Here is a 15,841-nt window from a genome sequence, read left to right as displayed (position 1 = left end):
AACATCTAAAAAACAAAGCAACAGAGCCTAGGGCACTGCCACTTATGGTCCTATAGCTTAGGGAAATTAAAATCATAAAGACACAGCCACCCCAAAGTTTGGGACGCCTCTGTTTACAAGAACCTTGTTTACAGTACAAGTTCAACATCGCAGAAAGTGAAAAATGGATAAAGAAGTTGTGGTATTTACTTACAAAGCAATATCACTCAGCAATGAAATCTATGTCATCAGGCCCTTAGCATCACAATGAGTGGATTCAGGTATGATGACTCTAACTGAAATAAGTCACACAGAAAAAGAAACATCATAAGATATCAGTAATACACGGAATGTAAACTTGGCTACACAGGAACTGAACTACAGAACAGAACAGGGTCTCAAATTTAGAAAACCAACTTATGCTTGCTTAAGGGGAAAGGTGAGTTGGGGTGCTGCATAAAACCAGAGATTGAAATGAGCACAGATAAAGTTCCTTAAGTCAAATATGGAATAGACAAGAGCTACTCCTTGCTCAAAGAAATGGACTCAACACCGCATATTAAACGCCTAAGAATGTACCTGACTAGTAAGTATCTTAAAACCTATGGATTGCTATGTCTCCGAAAGAGAATCAAGCATGTGTACAGGGGCATAAACGCAGCAGTGATAGGATTGGAGAGGTTCGGTGAGCAAATGAAGACCCTTTGAAGTCATATTGCATGGTACCCATTACACGGGTCTTAACTCTCCAGGTTTAAGGTATTCTTCCTTCAGCTAAAACATGCATGTGGAACCCAAGTATGATCAACCATGTGAACGGGAGACGTGTTCAAATATGTCTCAGTTTTCCTCCCCTGGTACTCGGGTGCAACATTCCAGACGCTTTCCTAACACTCTCCCCACTTGGAGAGTCAGTCCCTTTAACCTCCTGTTCGGCTCAGTTTGCAATTTCTGCGGAAGATGAACAGGAATAGCGAGAACCAATGAGAGGCTAGCTGGAGGTGTCTGGACGGGCAAATTTAACTCTCATTTCCCACCAGGAAGAGGAATTAACCAAAGGCTCAGCGTGCCGGGCCGGAACCAGATTAGGGCCTGAAGCCATCCTGCGGTGTTGCGGCCAGGTCACAAGAAATCGAGTTGAAGAAAGGAGCTCAGGGGCACTGTAATTCACAAACCTGCAGTGTTATAAATGACAGCTATCATCCAAAAATAGACTGAAGTAAGGCTGCCAAGAGGACTTGAAAGCGGGGCAGAATTGCAGGAAACCGATTTCAGGAGGTAGACTGGAATTGCATTGAAAGCATAGGAAAAGAGGCAGAACGTCCACAATGATGCACTTGGCCAAAAAGGGCGTATGCATTTTTTCCTGAATATATTCAGGAAAAAACGCATACGCACTTTTTGGCCAACCAAGCAAGCTTGCAAAGGAAATCTGCACTACAATGAAGTCTCACTTCCCCCCGGTCAAAAGGGCCATCTGAAAAAAGTGTAAAATCCAGAAAGGCAGGACAGGCCATGGAGAACTGGGAGCCTTGTTATGCTGATGGGCGGGATGTAAATTGCCAACAACCACTTGGGAGAAGTGTATGGTGTTTCCTGAAACATCTAAAAAACAAAGCAACAGAACCTAGGGCACTTCCACTTATGGTCCTATAGCTTAGGGAAATTAAAATCAAAAAGACACAGCCACACCAAAGTTTGGAACGGCTCTGTTTACAAAAACCTCGTTTACAGTACAAGTTCAACATCGCAGAAAGTGAAAAATGGATAAAGAAGTTGTGGTATTTACTTACAAAGCAATATCACTCAGCAATGAAATCTATGTCATCAGGCCCTCAGCATCACAATGAGTGGATTCAGGTATGATGATTCTAACTGAAATAAGTCACACAGAAAAAGAAACATCATAAGATATCAGTAATACACGAAATGGAAATTTGGCTACACAGGAACTGAATTCCAAAACAGAACAGGTTCTCAAATTTAGAAAACCAACTTATGCTTGCTTAAGGGTAAAGGTGAGTTGGGGTGCTGCATAAAACCAGAGATTGAAATGAGCACAGATAAAGTTCCTTAAGTCAAATATGGAATAGACAAGAGCTACTCCTTGCTCAACGAAATGGACTCAACACCGCATATTAAACGCCTAAGAATGTACCTGACTAGTAAGTATCTAAAAACCTATGGATTGCTATGTCTCCGAAAGAGAATCAAGCATGTGTACAGGGGCATAAACGCAGCAGTGATAGGATTGGAGAGGTTCGGTGAGCAAATGAAGACCCTTTGAAGTCATATTGCATGGTACCCATTCCACGGGTCTCAACTCTCCAGGTTTAAGGTATTCTTCCTTCAGCTAAAACATGCATGTGGAACCCAAGTATGATCAACCATGTGAACGGGAGACGTGTTCAAATATGTCTCAGTTTTCCTCCCCTGGTACTCGGGTGCAACATTCCAGACGCTTTACTAACACTCTCCCCACTTGGAGAGTCAGTCCCTTTAACCTCCTGTTTGGCCCAGTTTGCAATTTCTGCGGAAGATGAACAGGAATAGCGAGAACCAATGAGAGGCTAGCTGGAGGTGTCTGGACGGGCAAATTTAACTCTCATTTCCCACCAGGAAGAGGATTTAACCAAAGGCTCAGCATGCCGGGCCGGAACCAGATTAGGGCCTGAAGCCATCCTGCGGTGTTGCGGCCAGGTCACAAGAAAGCGAGTTGAAGAAAGGAGCTCAGGGACACTGTAATTCACAAACCTGCAGAGTTATAAATGACAGCTATCGTCCAAAAATAGACTGAAGTAAGGCTGCCAAGAGGACTTGAAAGCGGGGCAGAATTGCAGGAAACCGATTTCAGGAGGTAGACTGGAATTGCATTGAAAGCATAGGAAAAGAGGCAGAACGTCCACAATGATGCACTTGGCCAAAAAGGGCGTATGCGTTTTTTCCTGAATATATTCAGGAAAAAACGCATACGCCCTTTTTGGCCAACCAAGCAAGCTTGCAAAGGAAATCTGCACTACAATGAAGTCTCACTTCCCCCCGGTCAAAAGGGCCATCTGAAAAAAGTGTAAAATCCAGAAAGGCAACAGGCCATTGAGAACTGGGAGCCTTGTTATGCTGATGGGCGGGATGTAAATTGCCAACAGACACTCGGGAGAAGTGTATGGTGTTTCCTGAAACATCTAAAAAACAAAGCAACAGAGCCTAGGGCACTTCCACTTATGGTCCTATAGCTTAGGGAAATTAAAATCAAAAAGACACAGCCACCCCAAAGTTTGGAATGGCTCTGTTTACAAGAACCTCGTTTACAGTACAAGTTCAACATCGCAGAAAGTGAAAAATGGATAAAGAACTTGTGGTACTTACGTACAATGCAGTATCACTCAGCAATGAAATCTATGTCATCAGGCCCGTAGCAGCATAATGAGTAGATTCAGGTACGATGATTCTAACTGAAATAAGTCACACAGAAAAAGAAACATCATAAGATATCACTAATACACGGAATGTAAACTTGGCTACACAGGAACTGAATTCCAAAATAGAACAGGTTCTCAAATTTAGAAAACCAACTTATGCTTGCTTAAGGGTAAAGGTGAGTTGGGGTGCTGCATAAAACCAGAGATTGAAATGAGCACAGATAAAGTTCCTTAAGTCAAATATGGAATAGAAAAGAGCTACTCCTTGCTCAATGAAATGGACTCAACACCGCATATTAAACGCCTAAGAATGTACCTGACTAGTAAGTATCTTAAAACCTATGGATTGCTATGTCTCCGAAAGAGAATCAAGCATGTGTACAGGGGCATAAACGCAGCAGTGATAGGATTGGAGAGGTTCGGTGAGCAAATGAAGACCCTTTGAAGTCATATTGCATGGTACCCATTACACGGGTCTCAACTCTCCAGGTTTAAGGTATTCTTCCTTCAGCTAAAACATGCATGTGGAACCCAGAGTATGATCAACCATATGATCGGGAGACGTGTTCAAATATGTTTCAGTTTTCCTCCCCTGGTACTCCGGTGCAACATTCCAGACGCTTTACTAACACTCTCCCCACTTGGAGAGTCAGTCCCTTTAACCTCCTGTTTGGCCCAGTTTGCAATTTCTGCGGAAGATGAACAGGAATAGCGAGAACCAATGAGAGACTAGCTGGAGGTGTCTGGACGGGCAAATTTAACTCTCATTTCCCACGAGGAAGAGGAAATAACCAAAGGCTCAGCGTGCCGTGCCGGAACCAGATTAGGGCCTGAAGCCATCCTGCGGTGTTGCGGCCAGGTCACAAGAAAGCGAGTTGAAGAAAGGAGCTCAGGGGCACTGTAATTCACAAACCTGCAGAGTTATAAATGACAGCTATCGTCCAAAAATAGACTGAAGTAAGGCTGCCAAGAGGACTTGAAAGCGGGGCAGAATTGCAGGAAACCGATTTCAGGAGGTAGACTGGAATTGCATTGAAAGCATAGGAAAAGAGGCAGAACGTCCACAATGATGCACTTGGCCAAAAAGGGCGTATGCGTTTTTTCCTGAATATATTCAGGAAAAAACGCATACGCCCTTTTTGGCCAACCAAGCAAGCTTGCAAAGGAAATCTGCACTACAATGAAGTCTCACTTCTCCCCGGTCAAAAGGGCCATCTGAAAAAAGTGTAAAATCCAGAAAGGCAGGACAGGCCATGGAGAACTGGGAGCCTTGTTATGCTGATGGGCGGGATGTAAATTGCCAACAACCACTCGGGAGAAGTGTATGGTGTTTCCTGAAACATCTCAAAAACAAAGCAACAGAACCTAGGGCACTTCCACTTATGGTCCTATAGCTTAGGGAAATTAAAATCAAAAAGACACAGCCACCCCAAAGTTTGGGACGCCTCTGTTTACAAGAACCTCGTTTACAGTACAAGTTCAACATCGCAGAAAGTGAAAAATGGATAAAGAAGTTGTGGTATTTACTTACAAAGCAATATCACTCAGCAATGAAATCTGTGTCATCAGGCCCTTAGCAGCACAATGAGTGGATTCAGGTATGATGATTTTAACTGAAATAAGTCACACAGGAAAAGAAACATCATAAGATATCAGTAATACACGGAATGTAAACTTGGCTACACAGGAACTGAATTACAGAACAGAACAGGGTCTCAAATTTAGAAAACCAACTTATTCTTGCTTAAGGGTAAAGGTGAGTTGGGGTGCTGCATAAAACCAGAGATTGAAATGAGCACAGATAAAGTTCCTTAAGCCAAATATGGAATAGACAAGAGCTACTCCTTGCTCAACGAAATGGACTCAACACCCCATATTAAACGCCTAAGAATGTACCTGACTAGTAAGTATCTTAAAACCTATGGATTGCTATGTCTCCGAAAGAGAATCAAGCATGTGTACAGGGGCATAAACGCAGCAGTGATAGGATTGGAGAGGTTCGGTGAGCAAATGAAGACCCTTTGAAGTCATATTGCATGGTACCCATTCCACGGGTTTCAACTACCCAGGTTTAAGGTATTCTTCCTTCAGCTAAAACATGCATGTGGAACCTAGAGTATGATCAACCATGTGATCGGGAGACGTGTTCAAATATGTCTCAGTTTTCGTACCCTGGTACACGGGTGCAACATTCCAGACACTTTACTAACACTCTCCCCACTTGGAGAGTCAGTCCCTTTAACCTCCTGTTTGGCCCAGTTTGCAATTTCTGCGGAAGATGAACAGGAATAGCGAGAACCAATGAGAGGCTAGCTGGAGGTGTCTGGACGGGCAAATTTAACTCTCATTTCCCACCAGGAAGAGGAATTAACCAAAGGCTCAGCGTGCCGGGCCGGAACCAGATTAGGGCCTGAAGCCATCCTGCGGTGTTGCGGCCAGGTCACAAGAAAGCGAGTTGAAGAAAGGAGCTCAGGGGCACTGTAATTCACAAACCTGCAGAGTTATAAATGACAGCTATCGTCCAAAAATAGACTGAAGTAAGGCTGCCAAGAGGACTTGAAAGCGGGGCAGAATTGCAGGAAACCGATTTCAGGATGTAGACTGGAATGGCATTGCAAGCATAGGAAAAGAGGCAGAACGTCCACAATGATGCACTTGGCCAAAAAGGACGTATGCGTTTTTTCCTGAATATATTCAGGAAAAAACGCATACGCCCTTTTTGGCCAACCAAGCAAGCTTGCAAAGGAAATCTGCACTACAATGAAGTCTCACTTCCCCCCGGTCAAAAGGGCCATCTGAAAATAGTGTAAAATCCAGAAAGGCAGGACAGGCCATGGAGAACTGGGTGCCTTGTTATGCTGATGGGCGGGATGTAAATTGCCAACAGACACTTGGGAGAAGTGTATGGTGTTTCCTGAAACATCTAAACAACAAAGCAACAGAGCCTAGGGCACTGCCACTTATGGTCCTATAGCTTAGGGAAATTAAAATCAAAAAGACACAGCCACCCCAAAGTTTGGGACGCCTCTGTTTACAAGAACCTCGTTTACAGTACAAGTTCAACATCGCAGAAAGTGAAAAATGGATAAAGAAGTTGTGGTATTTACTTACAAAGCAATATCACTCAGCAATGAAATCTGTGTCATCAGGCCCTTAGCAGCACAATGAAGGGATTCAGGTATGATGATTCTAACTGAAGTAAGTCACACAGAAAAAGAAACATCATAAGATATCAGTAATACACGGAATGGAAACTTGGCTACACAGGAACTGAATTACAGAACAGAACAGGGTCTCAAATTTAGAAAACCAACTTATGCTTGCTTAAGGGTAAAGGTGAGTTGGGGTGCTGCATAAAACCAGAGATTGAAATGAGCACAGATAAAGTTCCTTAAGCCAAATATGGAATAGACAAGAGCTACTCCTTGCTCAACGAAATGGACTCAACACCGCATATTAAACGCCTAAGAATGTACCTGACTAGTAAGTATCTTAAAACCTATGGATTGCTATGTTTCCGAAAGAGAATCAAGCATGTGTACAGGGGCATAAACGCAGCAGTGATAGGATTGGAGAGGTTCGGTGAGCAAATGAAGACCCTTTGAAGTCATATTGCATGGTACCCATTCCACGGGTTTCAACTACCCAGGTTTAAGGTATTCTTCCTTCAGCTAAAACATGCATGTGGAACCCAGAGTATGATCAACCATGTGAACGGGAGACGTGTTCAAATATGTCTCAGTTTTCCTCCCCTGGTACTCGTGTGCAACATTCCAGACGCTTTACTAACACTCTCCCGACTTGGAGAGTCAGTCCCTTTAACCTCTTGTTTGGCCCAGTTTGCAATTTCTGCGGAACATGAACAGGAATAGCGAGAACCAATGAGAGGCTAGCTGGAGGTGTCTGGACGGGCAAATTCAACTCTCATTTCCCACCAGGAAGAGGAATTAACCAAAGGCTCAGCATGCCGGGCCGGAACCAGATTAGGGCCTGAAGCCATCATGCGGTGTTGCGGCCAGGTCACAAGAAAGCGAGTTGAAGAAAGGAGCTCAGGGGCACTGTAATTCACAAACCTGCAGAGTTATAAATGACAGCTATCGTCCAAAAATAGACTGAAGTAAGGCTGCCAAGAGGACTTGAAAGCGGGGCAGAATTGCAGGAAACCGATTTCAGGAGGTAGACTGGAATTGCATTGAAAGCATAGGAAAAGAGGCAGAACGTCCACAATGATGCACTTGGCCAAAAAGGGCGTATGCGTTTTTTCCTGAATATATTCAGGAAAAAACGCATACGCCCTTTTTGGCCAACCAAGCAAGCTTGCAAAGGAAATCTGCACTACAATGAAGTCTCACTTCCCCCCGGTCAAAAGGGCCATCTGAAAAAAGTGTAAAATCCAGAAAGGCAGGACAGGCCATGGAGAACTGGGAGCCTTGTTATGCTGATGGGCGGGATGTAAATTGCCAACAGACACTCGGGAGAAGTGTATGGTGTTTCCTGAAACATCTAAAAAACAAAGCAACAGAGCCTAGGGCACTGCCACTTATGGTCCTATAGCTTAGGGAAATTAAAATCAAAAAGACACAGCCACCCCAAAGTTTGGGACGCCTCTGTTTACAAGAACCTCGTTTACAGTACAAGTTCAACATCGCAGAAAGTGAAAAATGGATAAAGAAGTTGTGGTATTTACTTACAAAGCAATATCACTCAGCAATGAAATCTATGTCATCAGGCCCTTAGCATCACAATGAGTGGATTCAGGTATGATGATTCTAACTGAAATAAGTCACACAGAAAAAGAAACATCATAAGATATCAGTAATACACGGAATGTAAACTTGGCTACACAGGAACTGAATTACAGAACAGAACAGGGTCTCAAATTTAGAAAACCAACTTATGCTTGCTTAAGGGTAAAGGTGAGTTGGGGTGCTGCATAAAACCAGAGATTGAAATGAGCACAGATAAAGTTCCTTAAGTCAAATACGGAATAGACAAGAGCTACTCCTTGCTCAACGAAATGGACTCAACACCGCATATTAAACGCCTAAGAATGTACCTGACTAGTAAGTATCGTAAAACCTATGGATTGCTATGTCTCCGAAAGAGAATCAAGCATGTGTACAGGGGCATAAACGCAGCAGTGATAGGATTGGAGAGGTTCGGTGAGCAAATGAAGACCCTTTGAAGTCATATTGCATGGTACCCATTACACGAGTCTCAACTCTCCAGGTTTAAGGTATTCTTCCTTCAGCTAAAACATGCATGTGGAACCTAAGTATGATCAACCATGTGAACGGGAGACGTGTTCAAATATGTCTCAGTTTTCCTCCCCTGGTACTCGGGTGCAACATTCCAGACGCTTTACTAACACTCTCCCCACTTGGAGAGTCAGCGCCTTTAACCTCCTGTTTGGCCCAGTTTGCAATTTCTGCGGAAGATGAACAGGAATAGCGAGAACCAATGAGAGGCTAGCTGGAGGTGTCTGGACGGGCAAATTTAACTCTCATTTCCCACCAGGAAGAGGAAATAACCAAAGGCTCAGTGTGCCGTACCGGAACCAGATTAGGGCCTGAAGCCATCCTGCGGTGTTGCGGCCAGCTCAAAAGAAAGCGAGTTGAAGAAGGGAGCTCAGGGGCACTGTAATTCACAAACCTGCAGAGTTATAAATGACAGCTATCGTCCAAAAATAGACTGAAGTAAGGCTGCCAAGAGGACTTGAAAGCGGGGCAGAATTGCAGGAAACCGATTTCAGGAGGTAGACTGGAATTGCATTGAAAGCATAGGAAAAGAGGCAGAACGTCCACAATGATGCACTTGGCCAAAAAGGGCGTATGTGTTTTTTCCTGAATATATTCAGGAAAAAACGCATACGCCCTTTTTGGCCAACCAAGCAAGCTTGCAAAGGAAATCTGCACTACAATGAAGTCTCACTTCCCCCCGGTCAAAAGGGCCATCTGAAAAAAGTGTAAAATCCAGAAAGGCAGGACAGTCCATGGAGAACAGGCAGCCTTGTTATGCTGATGGGCGGGATGTAAATTGCCAACAACCACTCGGGAGAAGTGTATGGTGTTTCCTGAAACATCTAAAAAACAAAGCAACAGAACCTAGGGCACTTCCACTTATGGTCCTATAGCTTAGGGAAATTAAAATCAAAAAGACACAGCCACCCCAAAGTTTGGAACGGCTCTGTTTACAAGAACCTCGTTTACAGTACAAGTTCAACATCGCAGAAAGTGAAAAATGGATAAAGAAGTTGTGGTATTTACTTACAAAGCAATATCACTCAGCAATGAAATCTGTGTCATCAGGCCCTTAGCAGCACAATGAGTGGATTCAGGTATGATGATTCTAACTGAAATAAGTCACACAGAAAAAGAAACATCATAAGATATCAGTAATACACGGAATGGAAACTTGGCTACACAGGAACTGAATTACAGAACAGAACAGGGTCTCAAATTTAGAAAAACAACTTATGCTTGCTTAAGGGTAAAGGTGAGTTGCGGTGCTGCATAAAACCAGAGATTGCAATGAGCACAGATAAAGTTCCTTAAGCCAAATATGGAATAGACAAGAGCTACTCCTTGCTCAACGAAATGGACTCAACACCCCATATTAAACGCCTAAGAATGTTCCTGACTAGTAAGTATCTTAAAACCTATGGATTGCTATGTCTCCGAAAGAGAATCAAGCATGTGTACAGGGGCATAAACGCAGCAGTGATAGGATTGGAGAGGTTCGGTGAGCAAATGAAGACCCTTTGAAGTCATATTGCATGGTACCCATTCCACGGGTTTCAACTACCCAGGTTTAAGGTATTCTTCCTTCAGCTAAAACATGCATGTGGAACCTAGAGTATGATCAACCATGTGATCGGGAGACGTGTTCAAATATGTCTCAGTTTTCGTACCCTGGTACTCGGGTGCAACATTCCAGACGCTTTACTAACACTCTCCCCACTTGGAGAGTCAGTCCCTTTAACCTCCTGTTTGGCCCAGTTTGCAATTTCTGCGGAAGATGAACAGGAATAGCGAGAACCAATGAGAGACTAGCTGTAGGTGTCTGGACGGGCAAATTTAACTCTCATTTCCCACCAGGAAGAGGAATTAACCAAAGGCTCAGCGTGCCGGGCCGGAACCAGATTAGGGCCTGAAGCCATCCTGCGGTGTTGCGGCCAGGTCACAAGAAAGCGAGTTGAAGAAAGGAGCTCAGGGGCACTGTAATTCACAAACCTGCAGAGTTATAAATGACAGCTATCGTCCAAAAATAGACTGAAGTAAGGCTGCCAAGAGGACTTGAAAGCGGGGCAGAATTGCAGGAAACCGATTTCAGGAGGTAGACTGGAATTGCATTGAAAGCATAGGAAAAGAGGCAGAACGTCCACAATGATGCACTTGGCCAAAAAGGGCGTATGCGTTTTTTCCTGAATATATTCAGGAAAAAACGCATACGCCCTTTTTGGCCAACCAAGCAAGCTTGCAAAGGAAATCTGCACTACAATGAAGTCTCACTTCCCCCCGGTCAAAAGGGCCATCTGAAAAAAGTGTAAAATCCAGAAAGGCAACAGGCCATTGAGAACTGGGAGCCTTGTTATGCTGATGGACGGGATGTAAATTGCCAACAGACACTTGGGAGAAGTGTATGGTGTTTCCTGAAACATCTAAAAAACAAAGCAACAGAGCCTAGGGCACTTCCACTTATGGTCCTATAGCTTAGGGAAATTAAAATCAAAAAGACACAGCCACCCCAAAGTTTGGAACGGCTCTGTTTACAAGAACCTCGTTTACAGTACAAGTTCAACATCCCAGAAAGTGAAAAATGGATAAAGAACTTGTGGTACTTACGTACAATGCAGTGTCACTCAGCAATGAAATCTATGTCATCAGGCCCGTAGCATCATAATGAGTAGATTCAGGTACGATGATTCTAACTGAAATAAGTCACACAGAAAAAGAAACATCATAAGATATCACTAATACACGGAATGTAAACTTGGCTACACAGGAACTGAATTCCAAAACAGAACAGGTTCTCAAATTTAGAAAACCAACTTATGCTTGCTTAAGGGGAAAGGTGAGTTGGGTTGCTGCATAAAACCAGAGATTGAAATGAGCACAGATAAAGTTCCTTAAGCCAAATATGGAATAGACAAGAGCTACTCCTTGCTCAACGAAATGGACTCAACACCACATATTAAACGCCTAAGAATGTACCTGACTAGTAAGTATCTTAAAATCTATGGATTGCTATGTCTCCGAAAGAGAATCAAGCATGTGTACAGGGGCATAAACGCAGCAGTGATAGGATTGGAGAGGTTCGGTGAGCAAATGAAGACCCTTTGAAGTCATATTGCATGGTAACCATTACACGGGTCTCAACTCTCCAGGTTTAAGGTATTCTTCCTTCAGCTAAAACATGCATGTGGAACCCAAGTATGATCAACCATGTGAACGGGAGACGTGTTCAAATATGTCTCAGTTTTCCTCCCCTGGAACTCGGGTGCAACATTCCAGACGCTTTACTAACACTCTCCCCACTTGGAGAGTCAGCGCCTTTAAACTCCTGTTTGGCCCAGTTTGCAATTTTTGCGGAAGATGAACAGGAATAGCGAGAACCAATGAGAGACTAGCTGGAGGTGTCTGGACGGGCAAATTTAACTCTCATTTCCCACCAGGAAAAGGAAATAACCAAAGGCTCAGCGTGCCGTGCCGGAACCAGATTAGGGCCTGAAGCCATCCTGCGGTGTTGCGGCCAGGTCACAAGAAATCGAGTTGAAGAAAGGAGCTCAGGGGCACTGTAATTCACAAACCTGCAGAGTTATAAATGACAGCTATCATCCAAAAATAGACTGAAGTAAGGCTGCCAAGAGGACTTGAAAGCGGGGCAGAATTGCAGGAAACCGATTTCAGGAGGTAGACTGGAATTGCATTGAAAGCATAGGAAAAGAGGCAGAACGTCCACAATGATGCACTTGGCCAAAAAGGGCGTATGCGTTTTTTCCTGAATATATTCAGGAAAAAACGCATACGCCCTTTTTGGCCAACCAAGCAAGCTTGCAAAGGAAATCTGCACTACAATGAAGTCTCACTTCCCCCCGGTCAAAAGGGCCATCTGAAAAAAGTGTAAAATCCAGAAAGGCAGGACAGGCCATGGAGAACTGGGAGCCTTGTTATGCTGATGGGCGGGATGTAAATTGCCAACAACCACTTGGGAGAAGTGTATGGTGTTTCCTGAAACATCTAAAAAACAAAGCAACAGAACCTAGGGCACTTCCACTTATGGTCCTATAGCTTAGGGAAATTAAAATCAAAAAGACACAGCCACCCCAAAGTTTGGAACGGCTCTGTTTACAAGAACCTCGTTTACAGTACAAGTTCAACATCGCAGAAAGTGAAAAATGGATAAAGAAGTTGTGGTATTTACTTACAAAGCAATATCACTCAGCAATGAAATCTGTGTCATCAGGCCCTTAGCAGCACAATGAGTGGATTCAGGTATGATGATTCTAACTGAAATAAGTCACACAGAAAAAGAAACATCATAAGATATCAGTAATACACGGAATGGAAACTTGGCTACACAGGAACTGAATTACAGAACAGAACAGGGTCTCAAATTTAGAAAAACAACTTATGCTTGCTTAAGGGTAAAGGTGAGTTGCGGTGCTGCATAAAACCAGAGATTGCAATGAGCACAGATAAAGTTCCTTAAGCCAAATATGGAATAGACAAGAGCTACTCCTTGCTCAACGAAATGGACTCAACACCCCATATTAAACGCCTAAGAATGTTCCTGACTAGTAAGTATCTTAAAACCTATGGATTGCTATGTCTCCGAAAGAGAATCAAGCATGTGTACAGGGGCATAAACGCAGCAGTGATAGGATTGGAGAGGTTCGGTGAGCAAATGAAGACCCTTTGAAGTCATATTGCATGGTACCCATTCCACGGGTTTCAACTACCCAGGTTTAAGGTATTCTTCCTTCAGCTAAAACATGCATGTGGAACCTAGAGTATGATCAACCATGTGATCGGGAGACGTGTTCAAATATGTCTCAGTTTTCGTACCCTGGTACTCGGGTGCAACATTCCAGACGCTTTACTAACACTCTCCCCACTTGGAGAGTCAGTCCCTTTAACCTCCTGTTTGGCCCAGTTTGCAATTTCTGCGGAAGATGAACAGGAATAGCGAGAACCAATGAGAGACTAGCTGTAGGTGTCTGGACGGGCAAATTTAACTCTCATTTCCCACCAGGAAGAGGAATTAACCAAAGGCTCAGCGTGCCGGGCCGGAACCAGATTAGGGCCTGAAGCCATCCTGCGGTGTTGCGGCCAGGTCACAAGAAAGCGAGTTGAAGAAAGGAGCTCAGGGGCACTGTAATTCACAAACCTGCAGAGTTATAAATGACAGCTATCGTCCAAAAATAGACTGAAGTAAGGCTGCCAAGAGGACTTGAAAGCGGGGCAGAATTGCAGGAAACCGATTTCAGGAGGTAGACTGGAATTGCATTGAAAGCATAGGAAAAGAGGCAGAACGTCCACAATGATGCACTTGGCCAAAAAGGGCGTATGCGTTTTTTCCTGAATATATTCAGGAAAAAACGCATACGCCCTTTTTGGCCAACCAAGCAAGCTTGCAAAGGAAATCTGCACTACAATGAAGTCTCACTTCCCCCCGGTCAAAAGGGCCATCTGAAAAAAGTGTAAAATCCAGAAAGGCAACAGGCCATTGAGAACTGGGAGCCTTGTTATGCTGATGGGCGGGATGTAAATTGCCAACAACCACTCAGGAGAAGTGTATGGTGTTTCCTGAAACATCTAAAAAACAAAGCAACAGAACCTAGGGCACTTCCACTTATGGTCCTATAGCTTAGGGAAATTAAAATCAAAAAGACACAGCCACCCCAAAGTTTGGAACGGCTCTGTTTACAAGAACCTCGTTTACAGTACAAGTTCAACATCGCAGAAAGTGAAAAATGGATAAAGAAGTTGTGGTATTTACTTACAAAGCAATATCACTCAGCAATGAAATCTGTGTCATCAGGCCCTTAGCAGCAAAATGAGTGGATTCAGGTATGATGATTCTAACTGAAATAAGTCACACAGAAAAAGAAACATCATAAGATATCAGTAATACACGGAATGGAAACTTGGCTACACAGGAACTGAATTACAGAACAGAACAGGGTCTCAAATTTAGAAAACCAACTTATGCTTGCTTAAGGGTAAAGGTGAGTTGGGGTGCTGCATAAAACCAGAGATTGAAATGAGCACAGATAAAGTTCCTTAAGCCAAATATGGAATAGACAAGAGCTACTCCTTGCTCAACGAAATGGACTCAACACCACATATTAAACGCCTAAGAATGTACCTGACTAGTAAGTATCTTAAAATCTATGGATTGCTATGTCTCCGAAAGAGAATCAAGCATGTGTACAGGGGCATAAACGCAGCAGTGATAGGATTGGAGAGGTTCGGTGAGCAAATGAAGACCCTTTGAAGTCATATTGCATGGTAACCATTACACGGGTCTCAACTCTCCAGGTTTAAGGTATTCTTCCTTCAGCTAAAACATGCATGTGGAACCCAAGTATGATCAACCATGTGAACGGGAGACGTGTTCAAATATGTCTCAGTTTTCCTCCCCTGGAACTCGGGTGCAACATTCCAGACGCTTTACTAACACTCTCCCCACTTGGAGAGTCAGCGCCTTTAAACTCCTGTTTGGCCCAGTTTGCAATTTTTGCGGAAGATGAACAGGAATAGCGAGAACCAATGAGAGACTAGCTGGAGGTGTCTGGACGGGCAAATTTAACTCTCATTTCCCACCAGGAAAAGGAAATAACCAAAGGCTCAGCGTGCCGTGCCGGAACCAGATTAGGGCCTGAAGCCATCCTGCGGTGTTGCGGCCAGGTCACAAGAAAGCAAGTTGAAGAAAGGAGCTCAGGAGCACTGTAATTCACAAACCTGCAGAGTTATAAATGACAGCTATCATCCAAAATAGACTGAAGTAAGGCTGCCAAGAGGACTTGAAAGCGGGGCAGAATTGCAGGAAACCGATTTCAGGAGGTAGACTGGAATTACATTGAAAGCATAGGAAAAGAGGCAGAACGTCCACAATGATGCACTTGGCCAAAAAGGGCGTATGCGTTTTTTCCTGAATATATTCAGGAAAAAACGCATACGCCCTTTTTGGCCAACCAAGCAAGCTTGCAAAGGAAATCTGCACTACAATGAAGTCTCACTTCCCCCCGGTCAAAAGGGCCATCTGAAAAAAGTGTAAAATCCAGAAAGGCAACAGGCCATTGAGAACTGGGAGCCTTGTTATGCTGATGGGCGGGATGTAAATTGCCAACAACCACTCAGGAGAAGTGTATGGTGTTTCCTGAAACATCTAAAAAACAAAGCAACAGAACCTAGGGCACTTCCACTTATGGTCCTATA

At 43.8% G+C, this 15,841-nt stretch overlaps 1 long non-coding RNA gene across 3 annotated transcripts in view; it reads right to left on the bottom strand.

Annotated features, from left to right (window-relative positions):
* LOC307190093 overlaps positions 1–15,841 on the bottom strand; it is a 1,314,632-nt gene that overhangs the window by 99,335 nt on the left and 1,199,456 nt on the right. Inside the window, exon 5 of one of the 3 annotated variants that reach the window (XR_013829377.1) lies at positions 231–275. The exons of the other annotated variants lie outside the window; for them this stretch is intronic. This is a non-coding gene — a long non-coding RNA (uncharacterized lncRNA). Of the gene's footprint in view, positions 1–230; positions 276–15,841 lie in introns of those variants that run through there. 3 annotated transcript variants of the gene reach the window in all.

Source organism: Stenella coeruleoalba (genome assembly GCF_951394435.1).
Source record: "Stenella coeruleoalba genome assembly, chromosome: 8".
Classification (NCBI taxonomy): Eukaryota; Metazoa; Chordata; class Mammalia; order Artiodactyla; family Delphinidae; genus Stenella; species Stenella coeruleoalba.
Note: the sequence above shows the minus strand (reverse complement) of the source record. Positions and strands in the feature narration are given on the sequence as shown.